Genomic DNA, 13078 nt, shown 5'->3' with positions numbered 1-13078 from the left:
TATATAAAACATATTTAATTTTCAGAAAAACACACATTCACTGGATGATGTCATCAGTGATGTCATCAGTGATGTCATTTGAGATGTCATCAGTGATGTCATGAGTGATGTCACTGACCATGTCATGAGTGATGTAATATGTGACGTCATCAGCAGTGCATTGCGGGCGCGCGAGTTATAGTTAGCTGAACTAACTATAACGGGGGAATTTCAATGGTTTTGTACAAGTGAAAAGTCCAGCTAACTATAACACCCCTGAAACCTATGGTTTTTTCAGTGAATATATATATATATATACCTGTATATCATGAACAATACCTTAAAAACCAGGGAAAAACAACAGCAAAGTATGTTTGAAAACTGCTTTAATGCTTAGCACTTAGCACAATCTCTCAGCATTGACAGCTCACAGGCTGCATTGCAGAAAACATAGCCCAGAAAAGCGAACTCATAGCAACATAGAAGTAAACTGGCACCGTGCCTTTAAGGCAGCCATGACCCCCAGCTTCCCATCATGCCTCAGGGGTGACAGTTAGGTCAGTTGTTCTTTCCGGCTCCTTCAGATAGGACCCTGGTTACACAGCTTCACTTCTTTCTGATTTTAGAAATAATCTGCAGTTTTCTGGAAAAATGTATTTTACTTCGACGTTTTTCAACTTGTCAAGTAAGGTGCTATCTTTTTCTGGCTGATTTTGGCATTTTTTCCACTCAAAATGCTTTCTCTTTTTGACCCCTGCCCTTCTTGTGGAAAAAAGAAGGGCAGGTCAGACTCTCATGCAGTCTGTATTCTCTGTCTACCTAAGGACCATGTCTCCAAGTCTTGCCCTAATTGCCAGTCTTTATCTAGCAGAACTCTAAATCCGTCTTTATGGGCTGGCAGAAAAGGATAAATCCTTTCCCAGAGGCAGGTCTCTGGTGAGAAAGGGCTCTAAGAGGGCCAGATCTTCTTCTAGAAGCAAGATTCCATCAGCGTCGGGCTCGGCGCTGAGAAAACTACCACCGGTGGGACATACGTCCAAGAAAAGACCTTCGACGGCGGGCTCGCCGTTGAGAGAAAGTCAACATACAGGTACGTCGCTTCACTCGCCATCGACGTCGAAGAGTCGTGAACCTCTGCCGTCATCAACCCAGCGAAGATCGGCGTCGAGTAGCAGAAGTCCACCGCCAACGTCAACTCGGCGACGATCGGCGTCGAAGAGCAGAAGTCCTCCGTCGTCAACCAGGCGACGATCGGCGTCGAGGATCAGAAGCCCTCCGCCGTCGTCATCTCAACGTTCGGTGTCCCAGGGTGGGAGCCCTCCGCTGTCGTCAATCCAACGACGATCGGCGTCGAGGGGCGAGAGTCCTCCGCTGTCGTCAACCCGGCGACGATCGGCGTCGAGGATCAGAAGCCCTCCGCCGTCAACACGGCGACGATCGGCATCGAGGATCGGAAGCCCTCCGCTGTCGTCAACCCGACGACGAATGGCGTCGAGGCGCAGAAGTACTCCGACGTCGTGGGCGAGGCATTGGACGTCGAAGAACAGAGAGTCGACGTCGAAATCGGTTCCAACACCTGCCCGAAAATCGACGTCAAGAAGGTCAAGATCAGTGTATAGAAGGGCTCCGTCAGAGCAGGTCATACGCTCGATGTCGAGACCCACATCAGTGAGGTCTGGGGAAGGTTCAGTAGTTTTAGGGACAGATTCGGCACTTATCCTCTCATTCCTCGAGACGCCTTTCAACGCATTCACCATCTGCTTCCCCAGAGCGACATTCGGGGAGGTTGCGTCAAAGATCTCTTTCACATCACAGGAGGGCTTCCCCTTCTGTTCACTTATCTCCAAGGTGGCTTCTTCCCATCCATCACTGGAGTAAGAATCCGACAGGAGCATCACGATGAGAGGAGGAATACACCAGTCCGATCCACAGATTTCCTCTGCAAAGGTTGGTGCAAGAGGTGGATAGATCACCTTCAGCTACGCGTCAGGTCCGTACTGGCAGATCGCGGGAGCGCAGACCTTCTACTTCCCATCACAAAAGGAGAAGGTCTCCTACATGGTCTTCCTACTCCACCCGCTCCTCTAAAAGGGACTATTCACCCACCCATTGGATAGCCCTCAATCGAGAGTGTCTCCGATAGATGATATAAATACGTATCATGAGGTGCTTCAGAGAGTGGCTCAGAAGCTGAACATCGAGATGTCGACTCCTCAAGTTGCAACAACGGTGATTTTTGAGGCACTTCATCAGAGATCTGCGTCTCGACCGTTGCTGCCTCTGGTTCCTGGGCTTCTGGAACCAGTGATGGACATTTTCCTAGCTCCCTCTACAATTAAAGCAGCACCGGCTAGGATTCAGAAAAAATACAAGCCAGCTGAAGCAGACCCGGTATTCCTGAAATCAGATCCGCCTGCGGATTCTGTTATCGTCGTGGCGGCAACAAAACACACGCTGTGACTGCAACTTCGTTGGTCCCCCCTGACAAAGAAAGTAAGTCCCAGGATTCTTAGGGGCGGAAGGTTTGCGGGTCTGCAGCATCATCGCTAAAAGTATCTAGCGCAGCAGCCCTATTAGGCCGCTACGACAGAACCTTATGGGCCTCCTTGGACCGTTTCAAGGAAAATCTGCCAAAGGAAGATCAAAGGAACTTTGAAGAGGTTATCAAGGAAGGATACCTTGTAGCCAACCAAGTGATTAGCACAGCAGCGGATGGTGCCACGCTGTCGGCGCATTCTTATGCGCATGGGATTTGCGCTAGGAGGTCTGCCTGGTTAAGACAAACAGCTCTCAAGCCAGATGCACAACAGAGGATCATTAACCTGCCTTTTTCTGGCTCCTAACTGTTTGGCACCCATACCGATGAGGAGATGGCTAGGATGAAAGCCGTGTTAGACACTCTGAAGGCGGTGGGATTAGAAAAGAAAAAAGAGTTCAAGCGGAGATACAGACCCAACCAGCGCAAGGGCTACCAACAGAGGGTTCAAACTCCTCAGTGGTCCCAAAACAAAAATCAAGGAAAGTTGCAGTTCCAAAGCCGTAAGTCAAACAGGGGTAGAGGAGGTCATCGGCAGCAGCCCTCTACCACGGCTAGATCAGCAGGGAAGCAATGAGCAAGAGATTCCTCTGGCGCCGTTGCCCACTCCAGTGGGAGGAAGTGTTTCACATCATCTGAGAGAGTGGTGCAACATAACAAAAGATCGTTGGGTGCTCAGTATATTACACAATGGATACGCACTACGTTTTCGTGTGTCTCCAAAGGACATCCCTCCAAAAAGATCTCTTCCTCACCAGCTAACGTTACTGCGACAGGTAGTGGTAACCCTTCTGCGAAAAAAGGTCATAGAAGAGGTTCCTCCTTCTCAGCGGGGGAAGGGAGTTTATTCCAGGTACTTTCTTGTGCCAAAAAGAGATCAAAGAGCACAAATTCAGACCTATCCTGGACCTTCGATTGCTGAACAAAGTCATCTTGAAGGAGAAGTTTCGCATGTTGGCGCTTCATCAGATATGTCCACATCTGCAAACAGAAGATTGGATTTGTTCGATGGACCTCCAAAATGCGTACTTCCACATACCTATCATTCCACGTCATTGCAAATACCTATGATTCGTGGTCGGCAGCAAACACTACCAGTTCAAGGTTTTGCCCTTCGGACTGAAATCTGCCCCACGGGTCTTTACCAAGTGCATGGCGGTGGTGGCGGCGGCTCTACACATAATGGACTGTTCGTTTACCCGTACTTGGACAATTGGCTCCTGAAAGGGCCATCTCCTCAGCAAGTAAGGAGCGATTTTCAAGTCTGTCTAAATCTACTCCGCAGGCTAGATCTGCATGTGTAACAATCAGGGGAAGGGAAAAAGAAGAGGCTGTGATCCATTCGGCTTCCAGCAATCTACTAATAATCAAAAGGGAATGGATCACTTGTTGCTGGCACCAGGGTTCGGAAAGTTGTTGCCGATATTGGTAAAAAAACCCTCATTCACGTAAATTGGTTCGTGGGCGGTATATCTTGGTTGTCCGCCTTGATGTTAAGATACGTGACAGCATCATCATCGGGTTTTTCCCATGCTTCCTCCAACCCGGAGGTGAACCACTGGTCGTTCCAGTAGTGATCAGGGAAAAAAAGGATTCAAAAAAGTGCTCAGGTGTTGTGATAAGTTAAAAAATTCCTCTGGCTACCTGTATTCAATTTTATTCCATTAGGTGCAGGGAAAGAATTTTAAAAAACAGTTAGTTGCAGAAAGGATAGGTGATGTATCCGCTGCAGTTAATAGTCTGAGTGATCGGTCGACATGTTTCAGCCCCTAGAGTGCCCGAAAGGGGTCGGGGGGCTTTCTTCAGGACCTCAGGTGAAGTAAAAATGGATGATATCCGATATCTGTTGGAAGTTCCTAAGTTAATCGCTAGGACTTAAGTAGGGTTAATACCTATGTATAGTGAGGGAGGAGGAAAGGCAGACACATACGTCCTAAGTTAGTATGGTTTTATCCAGTGTCTAGCTGCAATCATAATACAAAAGCAATTATAGATGGCAAATCTTTGGATACATATTGGTATACATCTTTCATAGGCAAGTGGAGATTCGAACCGTCTATATGGTAGACGTGATTTAAAAAGTTTAAAAGTTAGCACAGATAATGTTATTAGTAGGAACATAGTGAGAGCACATTTATTGTTGTGAAATTAGTCCTTAAATGATCGTGAGGTTATGCCCAGGACGTCATAAAACGTAAATATAGGTAAATATGACGGAGTCAAGGGAGAGCTGTCGCCGTTCAGTGTCAATATGACATAATGCTATAAACGAAGAGGTAGAAACCTCTAGTCGTGTAAGAAAACTAGGTTAAATGCATACAATGAGCCATAAATCATTAGCAATAGGCATAGCACATATATTATTGTGAAATTAGTATTCGTAAGGCATGTTAGATGTAGCTCGTAGATGATCATGAGGTTATGCCCAGGACGTCATAAAACGTGAATATGACGGAGTCGAGGGAGAGCTGTCTCTGTTCAGTGTCAATATAACAATGCTACACACGAAGAGGTGTAAACCTCTGGTAGTGTCAGAAAACTAAGTTAGATGCATACATTGAGCCATAAACCAATAGCAATAGACATTCAACAGAAAACAGAAAACAAAGAACGAGGCAAACACAAAGTCGCTGCACTGCGCATGCGTAAGTGATGAAATACCTCGGGGGTTCCGATTTAGAACTCCGTGGGGCGGAAAAGGCAGCGATATTGCTGTTGAAAGAAAAGAACAAGTACAAACAATGTAGAGCATGGCAAGGTGCTCGATAACGTTACGTGTCTTCCATGGCGCTCCTCGTACCGCAGCTCTGGTGCAGTCACGACTTGTGCTGACACTTATTTCCTGTTTACGGGACGTACCCAGGAGGCGCGATTAAATGCTGAAATTAGTGCCATGGAGGAAGGACTATCGGTCTCTTTGAAGAACTTTATTGAGATGGGGATTGATATTGATTTACCACGAGTTTCAAGTAAAGTGCAATTCAAGTATAGGTAATGGGTAATATAAGACATAGAGGCAGTGTTAATTTCAGAGAACAAAAGCATGGTTTGCACAGGTATTCGCGCCTCGCAATACTAATGGTTCCTTTGACGACATGTGAAAAAATATAAGAATATAAAAATATATATTCTAATGGCATGTCTGTATGTATTGGCAGGCAAATACTCAACTAAACGCTTAACCAAGGGATATCATCGTTTAGTCCTTGTAAGTTGGTCTTCAAGCGGTGGACCCATCTTTGTTCCTTTTCGAAAAGTAATTTTTCTGCATTGGATGTTCTGGAAGTAAGGGTTTCGAGTATTAACCATTTGAGATCGTTCACTGTGTGTGGGTGATCAATGAAATGACTGCTCATTTTGGTTGTTCCTCGTCTGCATTTTACGTTGCTCCTGTGTTCGCAGATTCTCTGTTTGACTTTGCGACAAGTCATCCCGATATATCTGAGATTATACGGGCAAGTAATCATATAGATCGCATGACTCGTATTACAATTTGTGTGTTGTCTTAATGTCCAAGTCATTTGTGGCAGTAGTTCGATGGTTTTGGTGGTTTCTGTGAGATGACATACAGAACAGTTGCCGCATGGGAAGTGGCCAGTTACTGGTGGTAGGGTCCACAAGGTGTTTTGAGACAACGTGGGCCTGGAATCTGGTGGACGTGTATGTACCAGAATGTCTCTGTAATTCCTGGTTCGTCTATTCGCGAACATGGGTTTGGGCCAGTTCAAAGTGCCTGAAGTGAGAATGCGCCAGTTTTTATTGATGATCTTCTTTAAGGAGTTAGTGACAATACTGTATGTGGTGACGCAGGTCAGTTTGTCTACTGTAGTAGTTTTTGAAGTCGTCTCAAGAAGACTCTCCCTTGGTTGGTTTCTTGCTCTTTTCTGGCATTTCTTGATTACTTTCTCAGGGTAGTCTCTTTTACTGAGTTTGATGCTTAGGTCTTGTGCTTGTGTTTTGTACTCACTGAGTTCGCTACAGTTCCTTTTGAGTCGGAGAAACTGGCTGTAGGGCAAGTTTTCACGCAGAGGGCGTGGGTGGAAACTGTTGAATGACAGTAAGCTGTTCTTGGCCGTTGGTTTAAAGTAAGTTTTTGTCTTGATGGTATCGTTCTCTACATATATAGTGAGATCTAGAAAGTCAAGCTGTTCCTTGTCTGCAGTATAAGTAAACTTGAGGCATGGATCTTGGGTATTAATCCAATCATGGAATTCTTGTAGAGTCTCAGTAGTGCCGTCCCAGAACATGATGACATCATCTATATATCTTTTCCAGAAAAGAATTTTGGAAAGGAATGGGTTCTTATCATTTTGTATGAAGGTATTCTCAAAGTTGCTCACGTAGAGACCCGCCACACTTGGAGCAAAGGTACTTCCCATGGAAGTACCGTGGCATTGTTGGTAGAGGGTACCTTCATATTCAAATTTTTTTTCGGTTAAAGCCATTCTGCAGCATTCTAATACAAAGTGCCTAGGTGTATGATATGGCCAGTCGTGTTCGAAGAGTAGATTTTCGGGAGTGTTAAGTGTAGCTTATTGTGGTAAGCTCGTGTACAAACTCGATATCGAGTCCCACAAGTAGCATAGTCTCACTGGAAAAGTTTTGGTCTACTAAGAGGTTGAGAAGATCTCGAGTGTCTTTAAGGTACGTGGGTGTACGTTGTACCATAGGTTTTAAAAAATGATCGGCGAACTGAGAGAGAGGTTCGAGAACGGAACCGATCCCAGAGACTATAGGACGTCCTGGTGGTGGTTGCCTTGTTTTGTGCACTTTAGGAAGAGAATAGAAGTATGGTGTTCGTGGGAGTGGAGTACGTAAGAAGGAAGCTTCGTTCTTGGAAATCCAGCTGTTGGTCTCAGCTTCTTCAACCATGAGATTGACCGTTCTCTGTAGTCTTGGTGTTGGATCGACAGAGATTATTTTGTAAAACTTGTTGTCAGACAGCAACTCAAGACACTGTGCATGATAGTTCTCCTTGTTTAAAATCACTATGCCTCCACCTTTATCAGCTGGTTTAATTACGATGTTAGGATGTGATTTGAGTTCTTCTAGGGCTTTCTTTTCTGTGGTTGTAGTGTTCATGTACGGTTTCTTGACTGACTTACCAAGACCGTTAATCTCTTTCATAATGGCTTGTTCGAAGGCCTGAATCTCAACCGGAATTTGATGGTTTGCAGGACAGAACGTTGATTTGGGTCTTAAAGAAGTATCTCCTATGTTTGTATTATCTTCTTTATCTTGGAAAAAGGCCTTCAGTTTAAGAGTTCTACAGAATTTTGCCACTTCGCTTTGTAGTTTGAAGATGTCTAGAGGTGGAGTAGGTACGAAGCCTAGGCCTTTATTAAGCACTGTTTGTTGTTCTTCAGAGAGGGTAATATCAGAGAGGTTGAATATCAATGAGTCGTGCTCGTGCTTGGTTTTTCTTTGCTCATGTTGGACATACTCCTGGTTAGTATTTGCCTCTCTTGGTCTGTCCAAGTGACGCCTCTCCTTCTTCCTCTCTGGTTGGATCGGCCTCTCCCTAAAAAAGGTTGTTGAGTGAAGGGTCCCTTAAAAGGTCCTAGTTGTGGTGGTGCTGTTTGGTAGGGGTTAAGCCAGCCTTGGTAGTTCTGCGCAAAGGGGTGGAAGAGAGGGGAGTGGGTGTTCCCCAAACGGGGGGTTACGCCAGCTGTTTGGTCTCCGTCTCTGTTGACGTCTGTTAGAGCCTCTTTGTTTATGTTGTTGTGTGGTCTCTTCGTAATTATAATCTGAGTTGTTAGAAGAGTTACCACTGGACTCATTGTCTGACTGGTAGTTGGGTGCCTCGTAGTCATCTTTACTGTACGGGTGCATTTTTTCCATAGAAAATCGTTTTAAATCTTTGCTTAGTTTCTGAATCTTGCTCTGTGTGAGGTATTCCTTAGTTTCGTTCATCTCACGGTTAATTTCTTCTAGCTTCTTTTTGTAAACCGTGATGTGTACCATACTTTTTAGTTTGGCCTCGCTTAGTTGGATCTTGATGGTGAAAGCTTCAGTCAGTCTAGTTGCAGTCTTAATTATGGGGACAAGATAGTCTCTGGTACACTTCCAAGAAATGGCTGACCAATCTTTCCTGAAGGCTAGGTCCTGTAGAAAAATTCTTGGAGCGTTATGAACCCAGAGGCCTTTGGGTGCAGCATTGGAGCGGAGGTACTCCGTCATGATAACGCCATGAATGGCAGTTTTAACTTGTTCTTTCTTGTCTTCAGATAATGAGTCCCAGTCATTATTTTGTGCTAAAGTTTGTGAGAGATCTCCATCTTGTAAAAAAGATGAGGGTGCAGAGAGGATGGCGTTGATCTCGTCCATAGAGTAACTTAAGCCTAAGTTCTCTGCCATCTTCTGACCAAAGGGGGAAACAGACCGAGGTTGTTAATTACCAAGATCTAGTTGTTCCTTGTAAAAGAATTTTACAGGAATGTTTGAAAAAGAAGAAATTCCCACAGCTGCATGCTGCTAATTATGTAACAATCAGGGGAAGGGAAAAAGAAGAGGCTGTGATCCATTCGGCTTCCAGCAATCTACTAATAATCAAAAGGGAATGGATCACTTGTTGCTGGCACCAGGGTTCGGAAAGTTGTTGCCGATATTGGTAAAAAAACCCTCATTCACGTAAATTGGTTCGTGGGCGGTATATCTTGGTTGTCCACCTTGATGTTAAGATACGTGACAGCATCATCATCGGGTTTTTCCCATGCTTCCTCCAACCCGGAGGTGAACCACTGGTCGTTCCAGTAGTGATCAGGGAAAAAAAGGATTCAAAAAATGTGAGAAGTGCTCAGGTGTTGTGATAAGTTAAAAAATTCCTCTGGCTATCTGTATTCAATTTTATTCCATTAGGTGCAGGGAAAGAACTTTAAAAAACAGTTAGTTGCAGAAAGGATAGGTGATGTATCCGCTGCAGTTAATAGTCTGAGTGATCGGTCGACATGTTTCAGCCCCTAGAGTGCCCGAAAGGGGTCGGTGGGCTTTCTTCAGGACCTCAGGTGAAGTGAAAATGGATCTGCATGTGAACATGGAAAATTCGGTTCACCGGCCTACCCAGGCGATCCATTATTTGGGCTCCACTCTGAATACTTTCGTCAATGCAACAGAAATGCAAAACTCTTCTCCGGGCAGCTCGTCCAATGGTCCGGCAAGTGGCATCTCTGCTAGGATCGATGGCTTCTTGCATATTTCTCATTCCCAATGCCAGACTGAGAATGAGACCTTTGCAACAGGACCTAGAGGACAAGTGGAACCAAGCATCAGGTCACTGGGAAGACCGAATTGTGCTTTCGCAAGCAGCAAAGTCGTCCATTCTGTGGTGGACTCGACCAAAGAACCTCTTAGTGGGAGTCCCCTTCCATCAACCAGTTCCGACACAGTCCTTGGTAACGGATGCATCTCTACAAGGGTGGGGAGCACACATGGATTGCCTGCAGATTCAGGGAGAGTGGTCCATGAAGGAGCAATCCTACCATATAAACATGTTGGAGCTGCGAGCAGTCCATCTAGCTCTGAAAGCTTTTCAGCCCTCAATCACGTCCAACTCGATCCTGATCCAAACAGACAACACGACCACCATGTATTACCTCAACAAACATGGTGGTACGCGCTCTCGCCCGCTCTCCCTGGAAGCTCAAACGATATGGCACTACCTTCTGGCTCGAGGCCTCTCCATCACAGCGGTGCACCTTCCAGGGGAGCGATCCAGACTGGGTGCTAAACGACGAGGTAGTGGAGAGATATTTTCCATCAGTGGGGGCAACCTTCCATAGATTTGTTTGCAGCTGAGCAAAACAAAAAATGCCACGCCTTCGCATCCAGGTTCCACCATCCAGGGACGAGGTGAAATGCTCTTTTGATGGATTGGTCCGGAATATTTGCATACGCCTTTCCTCCCCTGTCTCTAATCCCGAAGGTGGTGTCCAAACTCATCCGATCCAACATGACGATGATCTTGATAGCTCCGGACTGGCCTCGTCAGTGGTGGTACCCAGACCTGTTACAGTTGTCGGTGCTCCCCCACAAGAGACTACCTTACAGATCGGACCTGCTAACCAAGATGGACGGGAAGATTCTACATCCCAACCTTCCCTCACTGAACTTGGCAGCATGGCTCCTGAGGTCCTGCAATATGGACACTTGAATTTACCGCAGGACTGTATGCACATCCTAAAAGAGGCAAAGAGACCTTCCACGAGGGCATCATACTCTTTTAAGTGGAAAAGATTCTACTTGTGGTGGACTCGTAATCATTTTAATCCTACTACAGGGCAGAAGGAGGTAATTCTTTTGTACCTCCTGTACTTAGCCAAACAGGTTTAAAGTATTCCTCGATCAGGGTACACTTAGCGGCCATTACGGCCTACAGAAAGTCTCCAAACCAGCCTTCTTTGTTTCAACTACCGGTGGTTAAGGATTTCCTACAGGGGTTGAAGAAAGTGTATCCCCTGTTCGGTCTCCTTCTCCTCCTTGGGAGTTGAAACTAGTCCTCTCTAGATTGATGGGTCCTCCTTTTGAGCCCATCCATAAGGCCACGTTGTAGCATTTGACATGGAAGACCGCCTTCTTAGTGGCGATAACATCAGCGCACAGAGTAAGTGAAATCCAAGCGCTGTCTGCAAAAGAGCCATATACTATTTTTCACCACAACAGGACAGTGTTAAGGACTCACCCTGCTTTTTTGCCAAAAGTTGTATCTGATTTTCATGTTAAACAGTCAATCTCCCTACCATCCTTTTCTCCCAATCCCGCTACTCCTGCGGAGAGGTCACTCCACTCCTTAGACCTTAAGAGAGTACTCAAGTTCTATTTGGAGGGAACAAAAGGCATAAGGAAATCAGATCAATTGTTTTTAAATTATGGTTCCATGAGGACAGGTTTTCCAGCTTCCAAAAGGTCCAATTCGAGATGGATAGTGTCCTGTATAAAATTGGCTTACCAGTTGGCAAATAAACCCCTATTGTTGTCACCTAAAGCACACTCCACTAGGGGGAAAGCGGCTACAGTAGCTTTCTTGCATGATGTTCCAATGGCAGAGATTTGCAAGGCAGCAACCTGGAGATCGGTACATACTTTCACAAGGCATTATTGTCTTGAATTGATTCCAGGGAGGATACTCAAGTAGGCCAAGCCTCCTTGAGGAATCTATTCAGATAATACGATATCTGGGTTGTCAAGTTTAGTTATCTGAGCTTGATTATTAATCATTTTTTTCCTTTGCCCGCAGGTGGATGAGGTGAGGCTTGCTATTCGATTCTAGTGCTTATGACTATTGATGAGGATCCCCTGGAAGAGAAGGATTAGTTACTCACCTGTAATCCTAGTTCTCTTCCAGGGGTATCCTCATCAAAGTCATAAGCAACCCTCCCGCCTCCCCGGGCAAAGGAACCTTGTTTTTAAGGAATTGTCAACTCTTTGTGTCATGGCTTTTGAGTCACCGCAAAGAACAACTGACCTAACTGTCACCCCTGAGGCATGATGGGAAGCTGGGGGTCATGGCTGCCTTAAAGGCACGGTGCCAGTTTACTTCTGTGTTGCTATGGGTTAGCTTTTCAGCTTTTCTGGGCTATGTTTCCTGCAATGCAGCCTGTGAGCTGTCAATGCTTTCAGTCCTTGCTGAGAGATTGTGCTAAGTGCTAAGCATTAAAGCAGTTTTCAAACATACTTTGTTGTTGTTTTTCCCTTTTTTTTAAGGTATTGTTCATGATATACAGGGGAGTCCATACAGCATTATTCAGCTCTGGTTATGAAAGGCTGCATTTGCTTTTTATTATATATATATATATATATATATATATATATATATATATATATATATATATATATATATATATATATATATATATATATATATATATATATATATATATATATATATATATATATAGATATATAGATATATATATATATAGATATATATATATAGATATATAGATATAGATATATATAGATATATATATATATAGATACATATATGTTTGTCACATATATGATTGTGTTTCCGGGATCCCGCGCATGGGCGGGAATATTCTAGTGCTTATGACTTTGATGAGGATACCCCTGGAAGAGAACTAGGATTACAGGTAAGTAACTAATCCTTATAATAGAGTGTGAAGAGGTGCATCAGATTTTCACGTGGATGATGTCATCAGTGATGTCATTTGAGAGGTCATCAGTGATGTCACTGACCATGTCATGAATGATGTAATATGTGACGTCATCAGCAGTGCATTGCGGGTGTGCGAGTTATAGTTAGCTGAACTAACTATAACGGGGGAATTTCTATGGTTTTGTACGAGTGAAATGTCCAACTAACTATAACGTGCCTGAAACCTATGGTTTTTTCCAGTGAATTTCTAAGGTTTTTTAAATGCTAATTTCTCATTTTAATGGTCATTAAACCTATGTTTTTTTCTGTGATTTTAAACTATCATTCCATTCTCAACCTGGTGAAAACTGCCAATATTGCCAGTTTTCCAGCGATAGCTTCCACTAAAAAAATCGCCACAAATGAGAGCGACAACTAACGCTAATGATATGCAGAGTAGGCATTCCCAT

At 44.5% G+C, this 13078-nt stretch overlaps 1 protein-coding gene across 1 annotated transcript in view; it reads left to right on the top strand.

The window, feature by feature from the left end:
- Positions 1-13078, top strand: part of LOC146810957 (cyclin-dependent kinase-like 3) — a 531018-nt gene that overhangs the window by 321048 nt on the left and 196892 nt on the right. The gene's annotated exons all lie outside the window — the stretch shown is intronic.

This window comes from Triturus cristatus, chromosome 7 (assembly GCF_964204655.1).
Source record: "Triturus cristatus chromosome 7, aTriCri1.1, whole genome shotgun sequence".
In the NCBI taxonomy this organism is placed as follows: Eukaryota; Metazoa; Chordata; class Amphibia; order Caudata; family Salamandridae; genus Triturus; species Triturus cristatus.
The sequence above is the reverse complement of the archived record's forward strand: the minus strand, read 5'-3'. Positions and strand labels throughout refer to the sequence as shown.